The 19,121-nt window shown below is 36.5% G+C and overlaps 1 protein-coding gene across 4 annotated transcripts in view; it reads right to left on the reverse strand.

Moving 5' to 3' along the window:
- Window positions 1–19,121, reverse strand: part of Ipk1 (Inositol phosphate kinase 1) — a 794,094-nt gene that overhangs the window by 746,469 nt on the left and 28,504 nt on the right. The window lies entirely within an intron of this gene.

Raw genomic sequence — 19,121 nt, forward strand, 5'->3', positions numbered from 1 at the left:
GAACGAGAATGGGGAATGGCGGAAGCTTCATAACGAGGAACTACATAGTTTATACGGTTTACCCAACATTGTTAGGGTCGTCAAGTCTAGGAGGCTTAGGTGGGCAGGTCATGTAGCTAGAATGGAAGAAAGTAGAAACGCTTTTAAAGTCTTGACTGGTAGACCCATAGGAAAACGACCATTAGGAAGACCTAGGCGCAGATGGGAGGATAATATTAAGATGGATCTCGCAGAGATAGGAATACAAAGTAGAAACTGGATGCAATTAGCTAAGGATAGAAGTCAGTGGAGAGCTTTTGTGAACGCGGCACTGAACCTCCGGGTTCCATAGGCCATAGAGTTAGTTAGTTAGTTAGTTATATAAAATAAGAACTTTTCCTGTTCTGGGGGGACGATCGCCCCGATCACCCCCAGGATCCGCCCCTGTATTATACAGTAAGCGATATTTTTATTAATCTATGCTGTTTTCTTATTTTTGATAATAATTAGATTTTATTGTGAAACATTGTTTTCAACAATAGAGATAGAAGTGTATAATTTGTCATAATTGTGCGGCATAAATATAACGATAAATTTAATTTGTCTATTGATTGCTGACAAATATCTCTTAGGGATTTTGTTAGTACAATATTTCTTGTAGTGTTCAGTTTCACGTCCCTAGCACATAAAAACTTTCCTTAAACTTCCAACTTCCTTCCTTAGGACTTCTTAAAACAACTTCCTGTAAATTAAATTTCAGAGTAAATTTCATTTTCCAAACTCAAAATTGCCACGTAAAGATTAATAGAGTCTTGTTCATTTGTTTCGATAATTTTAAAGAAGTGGAAGTTAGTAGTAAATACAATAAAATGATCAATGCCGATTTCAGTTTCTCATTTATAGTACAATGTATCTATTCAGATTATTACTGAATGCACGAGTACTAAGGATATGCAGAATATAGATGTTAATGCATTTTTGTCACCATAGCACATTTCCTTCCCATGGATGGGTCCGAACAGAAATACTTCAGAGTTAGGCCTATATCATAGGAAATTTTGACGGGGTGCCGTGATTTTATTTTCCAGAGTTGGCAACCCTAGGTCTTCGTATATTTAGCTAAGAATGCAACCGTGATCGTATAAACCGATATCTTCAATTCTTCGGGAAACCTAAAGGAATATTCTAAACTGTGTCTGCTCACTCTTTTTCCACATTAACGACGCCGAACTTCAATTCCCATTGTGGGAAAATGTCGGATTCCAATTTAAGTTGCAGATTCATGTATCCAACCACCTTTGTTATGGGAAATGTGGTTAATTAGTTAATTACACCTTATGATCAGTGATTTTCGTACCTGTAAAAATTAACTTTTAAGAAAAGACAAATAATGGTAACATTCAGATCACATACTCGCTCACAAAATGCATATTCGTTTAGTCATTTATTCGTAATAATACTCATGTACAAGTGAGAGCAGTCGGCATGGATTGGGATTTTCAGACACAGAGAAGACAGAAGTATTCGAAAAGTATAATACTTTACATTGTACGTATTATAAACAATATAATAATTATTTAGTAGTGTTGAATTTGTAAAAATTGTGTGTGTCTGAAACTATATTTAAAATACTGTAATGCATGTATTTAGCATACAATGTATACTGCATCTATCATGCGGTTCCACTTATAGGACAACGTAAGTTTCCGAACGTACCCAAACGAGTAAAGAGACACATAATTGAATGCATGCGTTATGCCCCCACTCGACAGCCGTTGTATTTATACTGTGCCTTGTAACAGCAGCTCGTAGCTGTATAGTACTCGTAAGCGTTGACAAGTGAAATGGGGGGTAAAAGTAAGGAGACAATGATGGAAGAAAGTAATGTTGGAATTAAATCTGAACAAACAACACAAACCCCTCTCCGACATTGCCAATACAGTCAACAGAAGCAAACCCACGGTTTCTCAATTATTCAGCACTTCAAACAGACCAATATTGTTGAATAAGCCCAGATGTGGCGCTCCTTCTAAACTTCCTACTAGAGACAGGAGGCAAATAATAAAAATGGTGAAGCAGAATCCAAGTGTGACGGCATCTGAAAGCCTTGAACAATATTCTGGCTCTATGATGCACACAAGAATAGCTGAACGGGTTTTACACAGTGCCGGTTACAATGACTGTGTTCCTAGAGGAAACCATATGCCAATCGTGTGAATTAGAAAAAAGTGTGGGGCTCAGTGGTAGAGCGTTCACCTCCGGTGCTTCGGGTCCCTGGTTCGATCCCAGCTCGCGCCGCGTGGACTTTGTGGTGAACAAACACCGTGTGCGTGGGTTCCCTCGAGGTTCTCCCGTTTCCTCCCACTTTCTTCATTCCACCATTTCATTCATTTCTCATCATCACCGTCTCCTTTAGCCTAACCGTGGGACGTAAAACTTCATTTCATTTTCAGAAAAAAATGTCTATAATTTGCTAACCAGTATGTGGGTAAACCAACAGAATTCTTGGATCACGTTCTCTGGTCGGACGAGAGCAAATTCTGCTTATACAAGGGCGATGGGCATGTTACAGTGTGGAGGGTACTAAATATAGAATGGAGACCTAAGAACATGGTAGCTACAGTAAAACTTGGAGGCAGCAGTGTGATGGTATGGTTTCATCAGGCGTTAGAGAACTGGTGTTCACAGATGGGATCATGGAGAAGTTTGAAATCACGAAGATTTTTGAAAACAATCTTAAGAAAAGTGCAGAGAGGCTGGGATCGGGAAACAATTATTACTTCCAGCAGGACAATGATCCAAAGTAAACTGCGAAAATTGGGGAGCAGGAAAATTCGGTGTACGGAAAACTCGGTGTGGGGAATGTTAGGTGTAAAGAAAAATTCGTTGTAGTAGGCCGTAAGATTTATTAAAAACTCAACTTTGAGGATAAATGAGAGTATTAGTTTGAAGTTCAAACTGAAGTAGGCCGTAGAATTTATTAAAAACTCAACTTTGAGGATAAATGAGTGTATTAGTTTGAAGTTCAAATTTTGTGTAGAACGTACTTTTACTGTCTACTATCATCTTTACTGTTTACTGTCTACTTTATATTGCTTTATATTGAATTTTGTTCCTGAAATTATTGGGATTCTAGATTTTGAGGGATTTTAACATTTTATGGCCCTTACATGACGAGAAATTTGTCCTCCAATCAGACACTTTAGTCCTCAAAGTCCTCCAATCAGACACTTTAGTTTGTTTACCTTATGGCAAACAAACTAAAGTGTCTGATTGGAGGAGAAGTCAACTATTTGTACAAATATTATCTGATAAAACCATCCAGCTTTATATTGCCTTTTCCACTAAGACTTTTGATCAATATATTTTTGCATCTTACATATGTATATACAGAGTGATTCTTTGAAAACTAACGGATTTCATTTGGCTCTAGAATTTCTAACTGAAGTCAGATTTTAATGCGGTTTGCTGCAAATCATCAAGGAGGGATGGGAGATTAATGAGACTATGTTTACTGGTTTAAATTCATCCGGGATAATATAGAGCAGGCAAAAAAAAAAAAAAAAAAAAAATATTTGCCATTGTACGTTACAGTTCGAATGAGATATTGGATATTTGAAGCGAAATCACATGTTGAATAGAGATTTCTTGGGTGACTTAGAGTCGGTACCTGACATCTTTCACAACATCCGCCAGCGAGGTCCGATGCTTCCCTGTCTTCCTGAGAAGCGATCCTGTTTCCTGCAATTTATTCACTAATGACCATATTATGTTTCTGTCTGGGGCAGAACGTGAGGCAAAGTTGCGTGTAAATGCCCTTTGCCTAGCAACAACAGATCCCGTTCTCCAAAAACTTTTTAACGATAAAATCCTGTTGCTCCAAAGAGTACATTATTGTAACTGTGTCCTGATCATATTGATACAGTAGCACAGCATAATTCTCAATACAACGGCCCAGTTTCTTGTTTCTTATTGCCATCTAACGAAGAAACTCAAATCTCCACACCGCACCTCACCTAATTCCAATTCGATACAGTGGCGAATATTTGTTGTTTTTCTAGAGGCGTGGTCGATATTACCTCAAATGAATTTAAACCAGTAAACATAGTTCCATAAATCTCCCAACGTTCCTTGATCATTTGGCACAAACCGCATGAAAATCGGATTTCAGTTAGAAATTCTAGACCCAAATGAAATCCGTGAGTTTTAAAAGAATCATCTTGCATATGTTCTATGATGTAGCTACTATAGGAAAGGTGTTTTTAGTTGTTCCTATAACTATTCTCTGAACTTATAATTGTTTTATTTCTGACAAAAAGTGTCAGCTTCATTTTGTGATGAAAAGTAGTTTATAGTAATGCCCCGCGAAAGACATGCAAGAAGTAGTGGGCTGAAGGCAAAAAAATTAAATTTGCTTTTCTTAAAATAGGAAATAACATTTTATTCGTTACATTTTATGGTTTTCCTTTTCACGATATGAAGTGTCGTAAATTATCGTAAGTGGTAATATTTAATATGTATTACACCGAATCTACCTTACACCTAAATTTCCCCACACCGAGTTTTCCTAGACCCCGAAAATTGTGTGGCTTTAGATCGTGTACAACACTTCCCACATTTTGAAGACACCGTCCCAATCGCCAGACTGAAGTCCTATAGAGAAAATCTGAAATGAACTCGAAGACAGCGTTAGGAAACCTCACATAAGAAGTACGGACCATGTGAAAGTACTTCTTCAAACATAGTAGAGAAATATGGACTCTGTAGTCACAGTCAGTCAGAAAAAAAAAAAACGTATAGTCAATGTCCAAAAGACTATCGGCAGTAATTCATAGAAAGGGGATAACTAAATACTAGCTGTTCTCTGTTTGAATACTTATGTCCAGCTACAAACAAACCATTTTTGTTCTTTCCGGAAGTGGAAATGGTTTGTTTCTATAGTAGCAGTTGCTATTTGTAAGTTTATATGTTTAGTAAAAGACTATTTTGTATTAGCTGTATTCATGTCTACTTTCTTTGCATAACTATAGAAATGATAGAACTACTAAACATATTTACGTTCGAATACTTATGTCGGCCTCTGTATATATTATAAGATGTTAATATATTTTAAAAGAATTGGTTGTTTATATTTAAAAAAAATATATGAAACTTGCCGCCTGAAAAAAAAAACATCAAATTATGTAACAGACACAAGTAATAACTTGAGTAGCTAAAAGAGTAAAGTTGAGAAATACTTTTCAATTTGATTTTTGATTTAAAAAAAAAATAGTTTCTTTTATAGATTCGGACCTAAGTGCCTGTATAATTAACCACCTGTAAAAACTATGGTATATTTTCTCCTGTGTAGTTAATTATTAAAAACTACAATTGTAGTTTGATAAAATTATCATCTACCTCAGACTGTAATAGTGTTTCTGAGGATAGAAATGAATATCTTACACTTTACGACGGAAACAGGATTGGATGAAAGAAAATTAGGAATGTTATCCACGACTACAAAATACTGCGATTGAATTGAGAACCTGCCTTAAACTTTCCAAAAGTTTTGTACAACTTCGCAGCTACGTAGTTTCTTTTCATTTCTTTCTTCGCATACGTGCAGACACACCTGTTCCTTTCTTTTCTTTTCTTTGGACAGGAAATGGAATAGGAAGAGAAAGAAAAAAAGAATTTGGTCTCTACTAGAAACAAACACTATTTCGTTGGCGAGATCGCGGTTCCATCTAGTGGAAGTTTTTACAACCATTGCTTTCACGATGTGCGCTTGCCTGCCATCTACTAACCACTCTACAAACTACGAACGAGAAAATTTCCATACAATTATTATCAGACCACACAGTATCGCTTATTTTGAGTTCTGATCACCATGAACTTCTGCTAATCTCTTCGTGTTGACGTAAAATTTAATATCGTCCATCAACTGCAAATATCTCGTTCCCTTTCCTCTTTTACTTTCCATTATTATATTTAAATGAATTAAGATCTGGCTATTACTGGTTTGCCTATGGTTCAGGTATTACACATCGGCGCTCAGTTCACAGTTAAGTTTGGAGTTTTGAGGGAATTCAAATTGAAATATGCAACATATAAAGCACACAATTATTTTTCATTCCTATGCATCAAATGAAATAACCAGGTTGTTCTAAAGCTTTAGTTTGAAATGTTGATGCTCCTACCAGGGGCGTAAGTACTATAACGCGAAACTTCCGGGGGGGGGGGGCGACACTTCCAAGGGGATCCTTCACCCTAGTCTCCTAATAGGTCGAGTCAACATGCTTTTCAGTTTTGCATTAGTTGGCAATGTACTGCCACCTTTTCCTTTTTTCGGCTATATCTCAAGGAAGAAGCAATTAAACCGTGTGAGAAGTGGAATATTCAGCCATCGTTTAGATGCAAACGATTCAAAAAAAAAGTCAAACGTTATTTTGATGAGTTATGTGAAGATAGTCGTCTCAGTGACCAGGGGCGGATCCAGGGGGGGGCGATCGCCCCCCCCCCAGAAGAGGAAACTTTCTTATTTTATATATATAAATAAAACCCATCCCAAAGTTTGGAGCCCTTAAAAGTAGCAAAATGACACCCCCCCCCCCAGAAGTCGGTACTTGATTCACCCTTCTCAGTGACAGTAAATCAACCTTTAGAATTAACATCTATATTAAACTATAGGACATAACTAAATTCACAGTTAAAGTTACATTGTATTTTACACCTTTGGGCGTTAGGGTATCCAAATTTTCCTTTTTGTTTCCTGCCAATATAATTCATCTTACTGATGATGAAATTCTAAGAACAGCAGTTACTTCAAACAACTTAGAGTTGTGATATTGGTTCTTTGTTCTGATGGGAGTAATTTGCTTTGTGAAACAGTTGAAATCTGAAATAACGGTTCAGAATTCTGTATGACCAAGGCTCTTAATTGTAAAATATGTCATTGGCATATAGCTTTTTACAAGTTATTATCGCGTATTTGTTGTTTCTGACGCTCCCTATCTCTGTCAGTTCTGCGGAGAGGTCATTCTCAAAATTGAAATTAATAATAATAATAAAATCTCTGTGAGAAGCATAATAGACCAAAAAGATTAAGTAATCTAGCACTGCTCTCAATAAATGCGAACGAAGCTGAAAAACTGGATGTATGAGAGTTAAAGTAAGGCCGCGCTAAGAAGAGCTCTGACAACTCTCACGTGCGATCAAGCGCCGTTGCCACATTTATCTTCTGTAACAATATAAATATAACAAGGGGCACATTTTGTGGGAATGAATCATATATGTATTACAACAAAAATATTATTTAACATTATGCCTGACGAAAGTATTAGACAAAAGAAACAAACAAATTAGTATTGCGTTAAGATAGTTTACAAAATCGTAAAGAAAACAACCGTTACTTCTAAACACATAGGGCCTTATGCAGAGTCGTTTTGACATATGGTTTGCGTCATACTAAATGCCTGACTACTGCATGAAAACATATGTTAGTCGAACTCTTTAGTATGAGATCGGGGTTCTTCGTGGCTAAGCGGTTAGCGTACGCCTTTGGCATGGGAGCCCCGGTTCTATTCCCGGCGGGAGCTCATGTGGTTCGGATTCCATGTTAATCAGTAGGTCCACGTCTCATATAGCCTCGCTGTTGAAAGAGAGTTAAACTCAAAATCAATTCAACTCTTTAGTATGACACTAAACACGCGTCAGAACGTCTCTGCGTAAGACCCATAATGTTATATCTTTTTTTAAATGAAAACTACTTACGTTAGAGAATGGCTTTCACTTGTAGACAATTTAATTCCGTTTACTGTAGAAATCCTACGCTTTTTTCCTAGGGTGGATAAAATTTCTGTCGGTTCAGCGAGGTCTTTCGGGCACTTCTCTTTTGTGATTCCTTTCACAGTTGTAGGGCTAATGTATAAAGCTGAATCTACTCTTTCAATCACTTTATTCAATGGCAATAAAGGACTCGTTACGTTCTTTTTCGAAATATTCCCTAAAATTAAACACAAATTCCCGTGCCTGACTTGTCAAGGGCACCCCCTTTCCGCACTTCTTACGCACTTCAGACATTATGTTCATAAACACATACACACACATACACATACTGAATTTATATTTTAGGTCTATGTGAATAATACGAATACAAACTATGTTCCACTGATGAATGAAAATAACAATGATTACACCACAATATTCACACCAATGCACTGAGATGATAGCACAAAAAATCAAAACAACCTAACAACACCAAAAACTTTCACAGTAATGAGTAGGTATAAATGCGACAACACTGTTCGGTTACCATGGAAACAACCTAGTGTTTTCAAATGTATTTTTGTGGGTCTAAACCTATCCTCCCCTTCACATATTGGTGAAAAAATGTCTTCTACGAAAAGACAAACATAGCTGGATCACGTTCGTTACTTTCCAACCACTCAATTTCTAAATCAGTCCTTATGAAAAGCTCATTATAACAATCTCTGTAATATATAGAGTATGTAGGTACATTTTTTCCTTATGTCAACAAATTTCCTACAAAGATCATTAGAAATTATACTCATTTCAGCCTGACATTCCAAATAATGGTTCATTACTCTTGAACTTTAGAAGAGCCGTACAGACTCACTACCCTCTTCGCTGTCAATTCCACGAAAACCTACTCCCTGCGGCGATGGGGAGGTGGACCGGTTGTTGTTCCATGTAACCCCACTTCTATTTACGTAGCAAATTTGTCAAAAGGACAGAGTTGTGCCAATAAGTGGAAAAAGAAAAAAAGTGTTCATTATTGTGGCAATAACTTTAGGCCTAGTGGAACTACGTTGTGCTGGAATGTTGAGGAGTAAAGTGAAGTACGATTTTTTTTTTTTTTTGTTTTAAATATCTAGTTTGTAAATATTTCAACTTATAATCTGATTTAATCAGTGATAAAGTAATTAAATTCCTTTATTGTTCAGTCATGCGGTCGCTTTGATTCTTCTTGCTATGACGGTTCGCAACACTGTCGTCAACTTACACGATATTAGCTCTGTCAGAGCTCAGGTTACGATGGCCCTAGTCTAGTAAAGGATTCTGCTGACAAGAAAGTAAGAAAGAAACCATTCAATTAATTCCTGCTACTTTTTCATGAAGACTGACGTAAGTGACTGCAAAGTCCATCTTCCATTCTAAAGCTTATTGAATAAATTATATGTATAAGAAAGTGGTTTCCATTTATGAACATTTAGGCCTATAGTTGCATGCATTTAATTCATTATTCACAGATACAGGGAAGTATGGCTATTTATTGTTACCTATCATTCCACACACAAATAGAATATTGTTAAGGCGGGGGCCATGGGTATTCTCTTGCGGAGGCGGGGGGCATAAAACGTAGTTACGCCACTGGCTCCTACAAAAATAGATAAATGCCACAGTTAGTCTTACTATTTCCTAAAAACTAAGGTTATGTAAATTCCTTACTCTCCATTCATTTTCTTGAATTAGGAAATGAAGTGAAATCTTTAAGTTTTACGTACCATGGTTATGCCAGCTAGGCTAAAGGAGGTGATAGTGATGAGAAATGAATGAAATTGTGGAACTAAGAAAGTGAAAGGAAACGGGAGAGCCCCGAGAAAATCCACGCACACGGTGTTTGTCCACCACAAAGTTCACTTGGCGCGAGCTGGAATCGAACCAAGGACCACATGCACCAGAGGTGAACGTTCTACCACTGAGTTCTTGAATTAGAATTTATCATTACCACTACTTTATTTAGAAGTGATAGATATACTGCTTTAACAGTAGATGTAACTTCTAAATATTAATATATTTTTCTCCAAGGGGTGATAACTAGCTCTTTGTTTGGGGTTTTCACTATACTTCTGAGGACCTCCACTCACCAATATGGGAATGAAATTTTTGAGTTTTACGTCCCACGCCTATGCCGGCTAGGCTAAAGGAGACGGTCATGATGAGAAATGAATGAAATGGTGGAACGAAGAAAGTGGGAGGAAACGGGAAAAGCCCGAGGTCACCAATATGGGATCCGCGGGAAACACTGAATGTTATGCCGCAAGCTTTTCAGCTCCACAATCTCCCAGATTTCTTTCTGCGCTTCCACCTAGGCTCATATTACCACCACACAGCTACAATAGATTTTTTATTTTCTTTAGAGTTTAGTCATCATCATCATATTTCATAATAACTCGATCATTATGATGATAGATATTCAGCCATTATTGGCAGATCACTTGCTGCAGCTAAGAAGCTTCCCTGCTCCACGGTCTTCCACTAACCTCTTCGCCTTCACGTACGATTTCTCTGTTTTGATATTGTTCATTAATTGTAGACTCCTTCGTCCCCTCCCTCTCTTTCCTGCCACCATACCCTCTAGCACGTCCCCCATGATACAGTTCCATCTTAGCCAATGTTCCTTCCAACCAGTTTATCTTCCTCTTCTTAATGATATCTAAAATTGTTCTTTTCTTCCCACCATTTCTAACACCCTTTCATTCGTTTTCCGCTCGATCCACCTAATTCTCTCTATTCTTCTCCACACCCACATTTCGGAAGCGTCCACTCGTTTTTCATCATTTTTGCGTAATGTCCATGTTTGTGTCTTGAGCCGTGGCAAAAATGCGAACTAAAGCTCGCACCCTCACACACCCAGACGTTGAGCCAATAAGGGTTCAGCTGTTGCTAAGCGAGAGAAAGTGAGTGGAATTCCTTCAGCCGATAGCAGCGCTTGCAACGGAAGACTAGGGATCAAGTCAATGTGGTATATCTTTAGTAGCTGGCCGTTGGTTCTAATTGAGGTTCAAATTGAACATTTTATTTTTCAGTGGCCACTTCTAAACATGATTTATTACCCTGTGAGAACACTGAAACTTTTGAACTTTTTACTTAAACAAAAATTATTTGGTAAAGATTTAAAATTTAACAAATAGATCTGTGAGACTAGGCGCCAGTGTCGCCAGATTAATGAAAAATAAGTAAGTAATACCTGCAAATTGCGAATAAATAAACAAATTGCTTCTAACTATTTTCTTATTTCTTTATAGCAATTAAAAGAATTACATAAACAAAAATCTCCAGTATAGACGAAATTCCGGCTGAGTTAATTTCAACTGGAGGGGAAAAGCTGTGGAATGAGATACACAAACTCATTCGGTTCATCTGGAACAAGGAGGAATTGCTACAAGAGTAGAAAGATTCATTGTCCCAATTCACAAAAAACTAATTGTAATAATTATCATGGCATCTCTCTTTTGTCAACATTCTCTTAAATATGCTGTTGGCAAGGTTTAGCTCATATGTAGATGAAATTATTGGAGACTATCAGTGTGGATTTAGATTAAATCGATCAACTATCGGCCAGATATTTACCATTCATCAAATACTCAAAAAGAAATGGGAATACAATACTCTGGAGCATCAACTGATTTGAGAAAGGCCTACAATTCTCTTAGGAGGGAAACATTGTATGACATTTTTACAGAATTTCAAATACCGAAAAATCTAGTTAGATTAATTAAGTCGTATTTAAATGAATCCCACAGTTAAGTTCGAGTAGGAAACTATCTGTCCATGAATATTCACATCGAGAATGGCCTAAAACAAGTAGATGTGTTGTCAACATTATTATTCAATTTTGTTCTGGACTACGTTATAAGGAAAATGAAAGATAGCAATCAGGCCCTACAGATGAATGGTATTCACGAAGTTACTGCTTATGCTGATGACGTAAATCTGATAGAGGATAATATGAGGACAATAGAAAGAAATACAGAGAAAACTAAATATATCAAAGTTTGCCGTGACTGTAATAATGCAAACTATAGATACGTTAAAATATTAAATAATATTCCGACAAAGTGGATATTTTCAAATATCTAGGATCAACATTAACATACCAAAACCGTATCTACAAAGAAATTAAATTTTGACTGAAAGCAGGGAATTAGTGTTATAATTCATTTTTTTTTTCCTTCGCGAATCCTATCGAAAAATGTGAAGCTTAAAATATATACAACGATAACTATGCCTATTATATTGTACGGCTGCGAAACGTGGTTGCTTACTTTAAGAGAACGCAACCTGAAAGTGTTTGAGAACAAAATCTACTGTGTATATTCGGACCGAAGAGGAAGAGGAATGTGGAATGGCAGAAAATTCATAACGAGGAACAACATAATTTATACCGTTTACCTAATATTGTTAGGGCCATCAAGTCTAGTAGGTTCAGGTGGGCAGGTCATGTATTGAGAACGGGAAAAAGTAGGAACGCTTTCGAAGTTTTAAGTGGTAGATCAATCGGAAAACGACCATTAGAAAGAACTAAGTGTAGATGAGAGGACAGTATTAGCATGGATCTCGAAGAAATAGGAATACAATGTAGAAACCGGATCCAGCTAGCTGAGGGCGGAAATCGGTGCAGAGCTTTTGTGAACACGGCATTGAATCTCTGGGTTCCATAGGCCATAGTTGAGTATTTTCTTACAATTTAGAAAGCTGTGGACAAAGTTTGAAACGTTACAACTGTTGGGCTCTGAACTTGTTACAGGAAAGTTGTTGATTAAATGGGTAAAAATAAAAGTATGAATTAATATATTTATGAGTGTTCAATATTCTAGTTCCAGAACTATCATAGTATTCATTGGCTTTGTAAAAATTCAGATAACGGAATGAAAAGAAATTATAATGTGGGGATAACCGTTTACGCCGGCTTTCTACTTACAAGGTTGTTGCTATGGAGAGGTGTACGCGCCTTTGGCGTGGAAGACCCGGGTTCGATTTCCGGTGGGAGTTTATGTGGCTCAGATCCCACGTTCAGCTGTACATCTACCTCTCATATACCATCGCTACTGAATAGGATGCTAAACTCAAATTCAATCCGAAAAGCTTCCATCTACTACGATGCTCCTTCACATAGCAATTATCCCTTCTAATAACGTTCATCAACTGTAGTCTCTTCCACCCCTCTCTCTTTTTATTTTCGTATTCTGGTACATTTCATACAACCTATGATTCTATCTTCACACACTGTGAAGGCAGGAGCGTCATTTCAGATTTTGCTTTGGGGGGGGGGGGCAAAACCTCTCGATATAAGTAAAATTTCGCGTTTTTCACTCATTTACTACTACTCTATTGATAAAATCTATATAAATCTCAAACTCAGGGGGGGGGCAAATGCCCCTCCCTGCCCCCCCCCCTAAATGACGCCCCTGTGTGAAGGTTCATGTTTCAATAATGCTTTCTTTGTTTAGTTCATTCATTGTTAAGTTGATGTCTAGTTTGTAAAGTTCATTAACAGTTTTCAGGAATCTTAACTGCACATCTTAAGTGAAAATTCCCTTTGTGATAATTAACCAGATTAAGATTATACCAACTACTATTTGCATAATAAACTATCTTGTTTTCACGGAGTACATTCTACGTGGAATAATGTTATGAAATGTAACAAAATGAAATAGCAAATTTAATAGACACAGTGCAGTGGAGACTATCATCCACGTATCAGTCTTTGGTCAGTGAACAAGGGAACCTTAAATAGCCAGATACATTCTGATAATTATTTTACCGAGCCAACCAACTATTTTGTAGACATTTCGAATGAAATATCTTTGAAGTTTTAAAGCAGGAATAAGAAAAGGCAGATCCAAGTTCCTGTACATTCCAACCTTTAGAAATGCTTTGTTATTAAACCATTGTTTTGTGAAATGGAATCTTTAAGTTCGACGTTGGTTCTGAAGTTATTTTTCCAAAGACCACTTTTATCGATAGATATCCTTTTACAGTGGAAAAAGGCAGTGAGGGTATGTTGCCTAAAAGATTGCACTTCTAATTATGACTGAAAACCATTGGAGAGCTACTCTGTAGTTACAGGGGGGACATGGAAAGACTGTTGCCAACAACTTTCTGGAAAAAAAATCTTATGTTGTATTATAGAGAATAATACAGGAAAACGCTCAAGAACCGAGTTTTTTATATTAACATTTTTTTGTGGGAAAAATTCCGGAGCCCCCACTTCACTGAGGAGTATCCCAAACCTCCGGAAGATCCACTCTCCAGCAGACATCCTCTAGATCCGCCCATGCTCAAAACATGGCATTTATATAGATTAAGGCAAGAAGACACACACACATAAGAAAGAAACAATTCAATATGGCACATCAAACTATAACCTAGATGAACTTCTTTGAAGACACCTCATTTTAAAAACAAAAGGTAGGAAAAAGATAATAAAAATGTCTGTGTTGTCAACTTAGAAATTACTTCTACACAAGAAATAAAATATTTTTACGTGCAAAGCTATTTGTCATAAAAATCGATTTATTAAAGGTATTTTATCATCTATCTCCAGTGACAGTAGGTCTTGATCACTAAAAAGCCAGAGATGGTATGCCTTCATCATTGAAAAACAAGAGGCGGTATGGCATACCACCGCATACTGTCTGAACTTCGACCGCTGTTAGAGTGTATTGATGAGCAGTTCACTATAACTATATATACACTATAACTATATATACTATAACTATGTATAATTATAGATTAGAGCACTCGTATCTTCAAGATAGTTTCTCTTGCAATCTACGAGCAACAATAAAAATGTGAATTTTATTTATATAGTTCGTGCTCCAGGATTCTCTTTTGGGCTATATAATGTTGCCCCTTGACCCAGCATAGCAAGGTATTTGGGGAGGGATCAGAATTAAGACGTAGCAGAGAACTAAAAAATATAACACAATGAGAACCGATGTTTTATTTACCACACATCACCCAACTAAAGTCATCTGGTACGTCATAGTCCTTGGTGATCTGTAAATCCATGAAGTTTAATTTACGTAGTTTACAGACATGGACAAATTATTAGCAATTTTAAGATTTTCACGTAAAAATTGAAGAAAATCACATATTAAAGAGAGAATAAGTGTGGAAATGTTTTAATATCTGAATAATTTTGTATACCACTACATTATATGTATAGTTACAGTATTTTGACACCTTGTATGAAAACACTTGACTTGACAATTTGCCTGGATTCGTATTGGCATCTGGTTTATTAACGTACAGCAAAATTTCTTTATTTCTGGATCACCGTGCCATACTTATTTACCATTTCTATCAGCTGGTTTCTTAAAGTTGGATGCCACTCCGTAACTTTTTTCTTCAGAAAGGGCCCAATAGACTCTATAGAGTTCATATCTGGACTGTTTCCAGGCCATGGAAGGACTCTGAAGCCTTTCTGTTACGAAGTCTTTGAAACAGCCTTAGCCTTATGGCACGGCACACTATCATGCATAAAAATCGGGTCCCCAGATGGAAACCATTCACGCAACTGTGGCAAAAGATGTTCTGTGATGACTTTCTGATATTACCCTGTGTTCATGTTTCCTATTTCTACATAGAGACGTTCCGTTCCTTTCACACTAATGCAGCTCCATACCATCACTCCTGTTGGATATTTTACATTTTGTCTTACACAATCTGTCTTAAAGGCTTCGCCTTTGGTTCTACTCGCATACTGGGAGTTCTCGTCTTCTACAGAAATTATAATCTCATTACTGAATACAACCTGTGGACAAATGACATGTTTTCATGACTATGAAGTCCACATAAATTACATTAACATTCGTTCAGTAACAACAATACAGGCAACCTATACATTCGCAATCTATCAAATTACACTTAAATTATAAGTTAAATTATGTATTATCAAACTCAAATGACAAATAAAATATCAATCTATCCTTCTCCAATCATCTGCAGTCCAATCCTAGTAATCTTTCGCCCATTGATACCGTTTCTTCACCATCGCCGGAGTCAAGTTTTTGTTTCTTGCTGGGACGCGTAGCTTTCAGCCCTCTGTCAAACAATCGCCGACTAATAGTTCTACATGAAACATGGACACCAGCATTTGCAAGCATTCCCTGTAGTTGTGTAGAACTTGCTCGACGATTTTTTTATTTATTCCCTTACCAACAGTCTGTCTGCATAGGCTGATAGCGATGATTTTCGGCCGCAAGCACCTTTACGTTCTGGTGTCAATGCATTCCCACGGCTTAAGTTCTGTGCAAATCTTGTAACATACGATGCACTGACCCCTACGTTTCTGCTAATCTGGATCTTTGACATGCTTTTCAAGTTCAACAGAGTCCGTATTATCACTCGTTTCTTTGGCGACACATGTTTTCTCTTATCCATTACTCCAAAACCACAGTTCGCAACAATTCAAAGAATCCTTTTCAAGCAAACACACAAAATCACACTTGAACCACCCTACATGCACACAAGACACTCGTAAATGAACCAGTAACTGCTCGAGTAAGTCCTTTTCGTATCAAGAAAGGCTTTTAACTGAACATGATCAGCGATTTTAGCTCCGAAGACGAGTTTATGTTCTCCCTGGGTTTTTTTCTCCATTCAAACATTTCTCATTTGAGAACCACGTTTCCTCATGTTGCGTCAGATTACTGGATGAATCATCACTCTCCTGTCATGTAAGAACTCACAAACAGCTTACAAATGTCGCTCAGTGATAACATAGTCACGTAGTGTCCCACAAATGACTAGCTCTCTTCAGCAAAATTTAGGAAATGCAATAAATCAACAAATTTCCATGAATTTCAAAAAAATGCTAATAATTTGTCCACGTCTGTAGTAATATGAAGAATATTATCACTCTTAAATAATAATAATAATAATAATAATAATAATAATAATAATAATAATAATAATAATAATAATTTATGTTTAAACCAGACAAATATTTACTCAAGTTAAACCCACAGTATGTAACCTCGTAAGTGTAAATGCATTCACTGAATGTTGTGACGTTTAGCTAACAGTATTGATTTTGAGTGAGTAGTGGGCGTAACCTGGACCTTTGCCACTCGAGCGAACTAGAACTGAAATTACCTTACCGTCATTATATGAATTGGGATAAATAAATAAATAAATAAATAAATAAAAAATAAAAAGTTTTTATTTTACTATTTTGTTTCTTTTCTTAATTTGGCATCAAACGATAATTTCTGAAGCCAAACACTTCAAATCCTGTGTTTTTTTTAAAGAATGAATTCCACTTAGGTAACGTAAGAACAGCCACTCGTAATTCATTATACAAATATCACTGTACTTTCTTTGTACAGCCAACTACGTTTTTATCAACTTTTTGAAAGAATAACAGAGAAATAAAATTAACACAACAGCTTGCACAAATACGTTTACACAGATTTTGTTTTTATGTTTCATTTATTTATTTTTTTAATAATGTGACCATGTTATCTGCCTTCTGAGTTACCAAATTCGAAACTAATAGAACCTACTTCATTCGGAAAACAGCTTTAGTGTCAAGTTCTGATCCAACTGACTCCTTTACAAGTTTAAATCTGGATATTTAATTTGATTTTAAAAATGACTCCATAACTAACCTCTCTACATTATTAATGTATTTGAGTAAAATTTTAGATCCGTATCATGTGGATTATTGTATTTGAAATGTGAGAGTCTACAAGTTGGGTGTTCCTTTCTTGCAACCTTTATACGTCCTTTACTTTCGGCTGATGAATCTTTTTGTGGTCACTCGATTTTTTTTCCCCTCATACTAACAAGAAACCCAACACATTCAACTCTTTTGTGAAATATTCATAAAGTAACGTTTGTATTCAGGTAGAATATATTCTCTGGTTTAACAGCTGAATTTAGAATGCATTATTTGAACGTCTTCAGTGAATGATTTTCGACATCGATGTTATATGAAATGAACCTACTGTTTCAAGTGGAATCAGAACTACAACACAGGCATCAGGCACATCGGAGACACGCGTGTTATCCATGAAAGAGGACTTTTTGTACGTCTTTGATTTATTATTTACGGGTTGAAAATTAGGCACACCGATCAGTTTTCTTTTTTTTCCTATTCCTTGTTTTGCAGCGACTGTGAATATAAGCAATGAAACGGTTCGAAATGTACATAGACGAAAACACGTTTTTCTATCAACTTTCATGTGGAATTTATTAGTTTTTCTCTATATTAATAAATTTAGAAACTAAACTGGCTGTTTTCTTCCGTCTCTGCTATAGTTCTGATCTAATCATCAATATTATCAGATTTTTTTTTCTTTTTTTTTAAAGCTGAGTTTCATTGTTTATGAATAAAGAGAGCATTTCCATATACATATGGAAGTGCGTCGGGACCGGAATACAGCAAATTATGGATGCGTTAAAATATTAAATAATACTTTTGATAAAGTGGATAGTTTCAAATATCTAGGATCAATATTAACAGAGAAACATCATATTCACGAAGAAATTAAATGTCGACTAAAAGCAGGAAATTCGTGTTACTATTCGGTTCAAAATCTCTTGTCGTCGCGAATTCTGTCGAGGAATTTGAAGCTTAAAATATATAAAACGATAATTATGCCTGTTGTTCTGTATGGCTGCGAAACATGGTCACTTACTCTGAAGGAAGAACATAGACTGAAAGTATTTGAGAACAAGATCCTGAGACGAATATTCGGACCCAAAAGGAACGGGAATGGGGAATGGCGGAAACTTCACAACGAGGAATTACATAATTTATATGGTTTACCCAACATTGTTAGGGTCGTCAAGTCTAGGAGGCTTAGGTGGGCGGGTCATGTAGCTAGAATGGAAGAAAGTAGAAACGCTTTCAAAGTCTTGACTGGAAGACCAATCGGAAAACGACCATTAGGAAGACCTAGGCGCAGATGGGAGGATAATATTAAGATGGGTCTCGCAGAGATTGGAATACAAAGTAGAAACTGGATCCAATTAGCTAAGGATAGAAGTCAGTGGAGAGCTTTTGTGAACGCGGCATTGAACCTCCGGGTTCCATAGGCCATAGAGTTAGTTAGTTAGTTAGTTTCCATATACATATACAAAATACTTTCATTAAGCAAACAGTTCTTGAACCTGGCTATGACGAAAATATTCACTTCGCTATAAATTAAGTAAGTGCTAACTGAAATTAATGCATATTTAGCACACAAATGAACTAACTTTCCAATCTGCATGAGGAACGTTTTTTATTCAGAAATTAGGTGCGGTTCGTCGGTATGTTATGGGATTGTAACCGCCTACGTTTCTCCTGTGAATTTATTTAATTCATGTAAATTTATGTAACCAAGCATATTTAATACAAACAA

Source organism: Thermobia domestica, chromosome 6 (assembly GCF_964235325.1).
Source record: "Thermobia domestica chromosome 6, izTheDome1.hap1.1, whole genome shotgun sequence".
Taxonomy (NCBI): Eukaryota; Metazoa; Arthropoda; class Insecta; order Zygentoma; family Lepismatidae; genus Thermobia; species Thermobia domestica.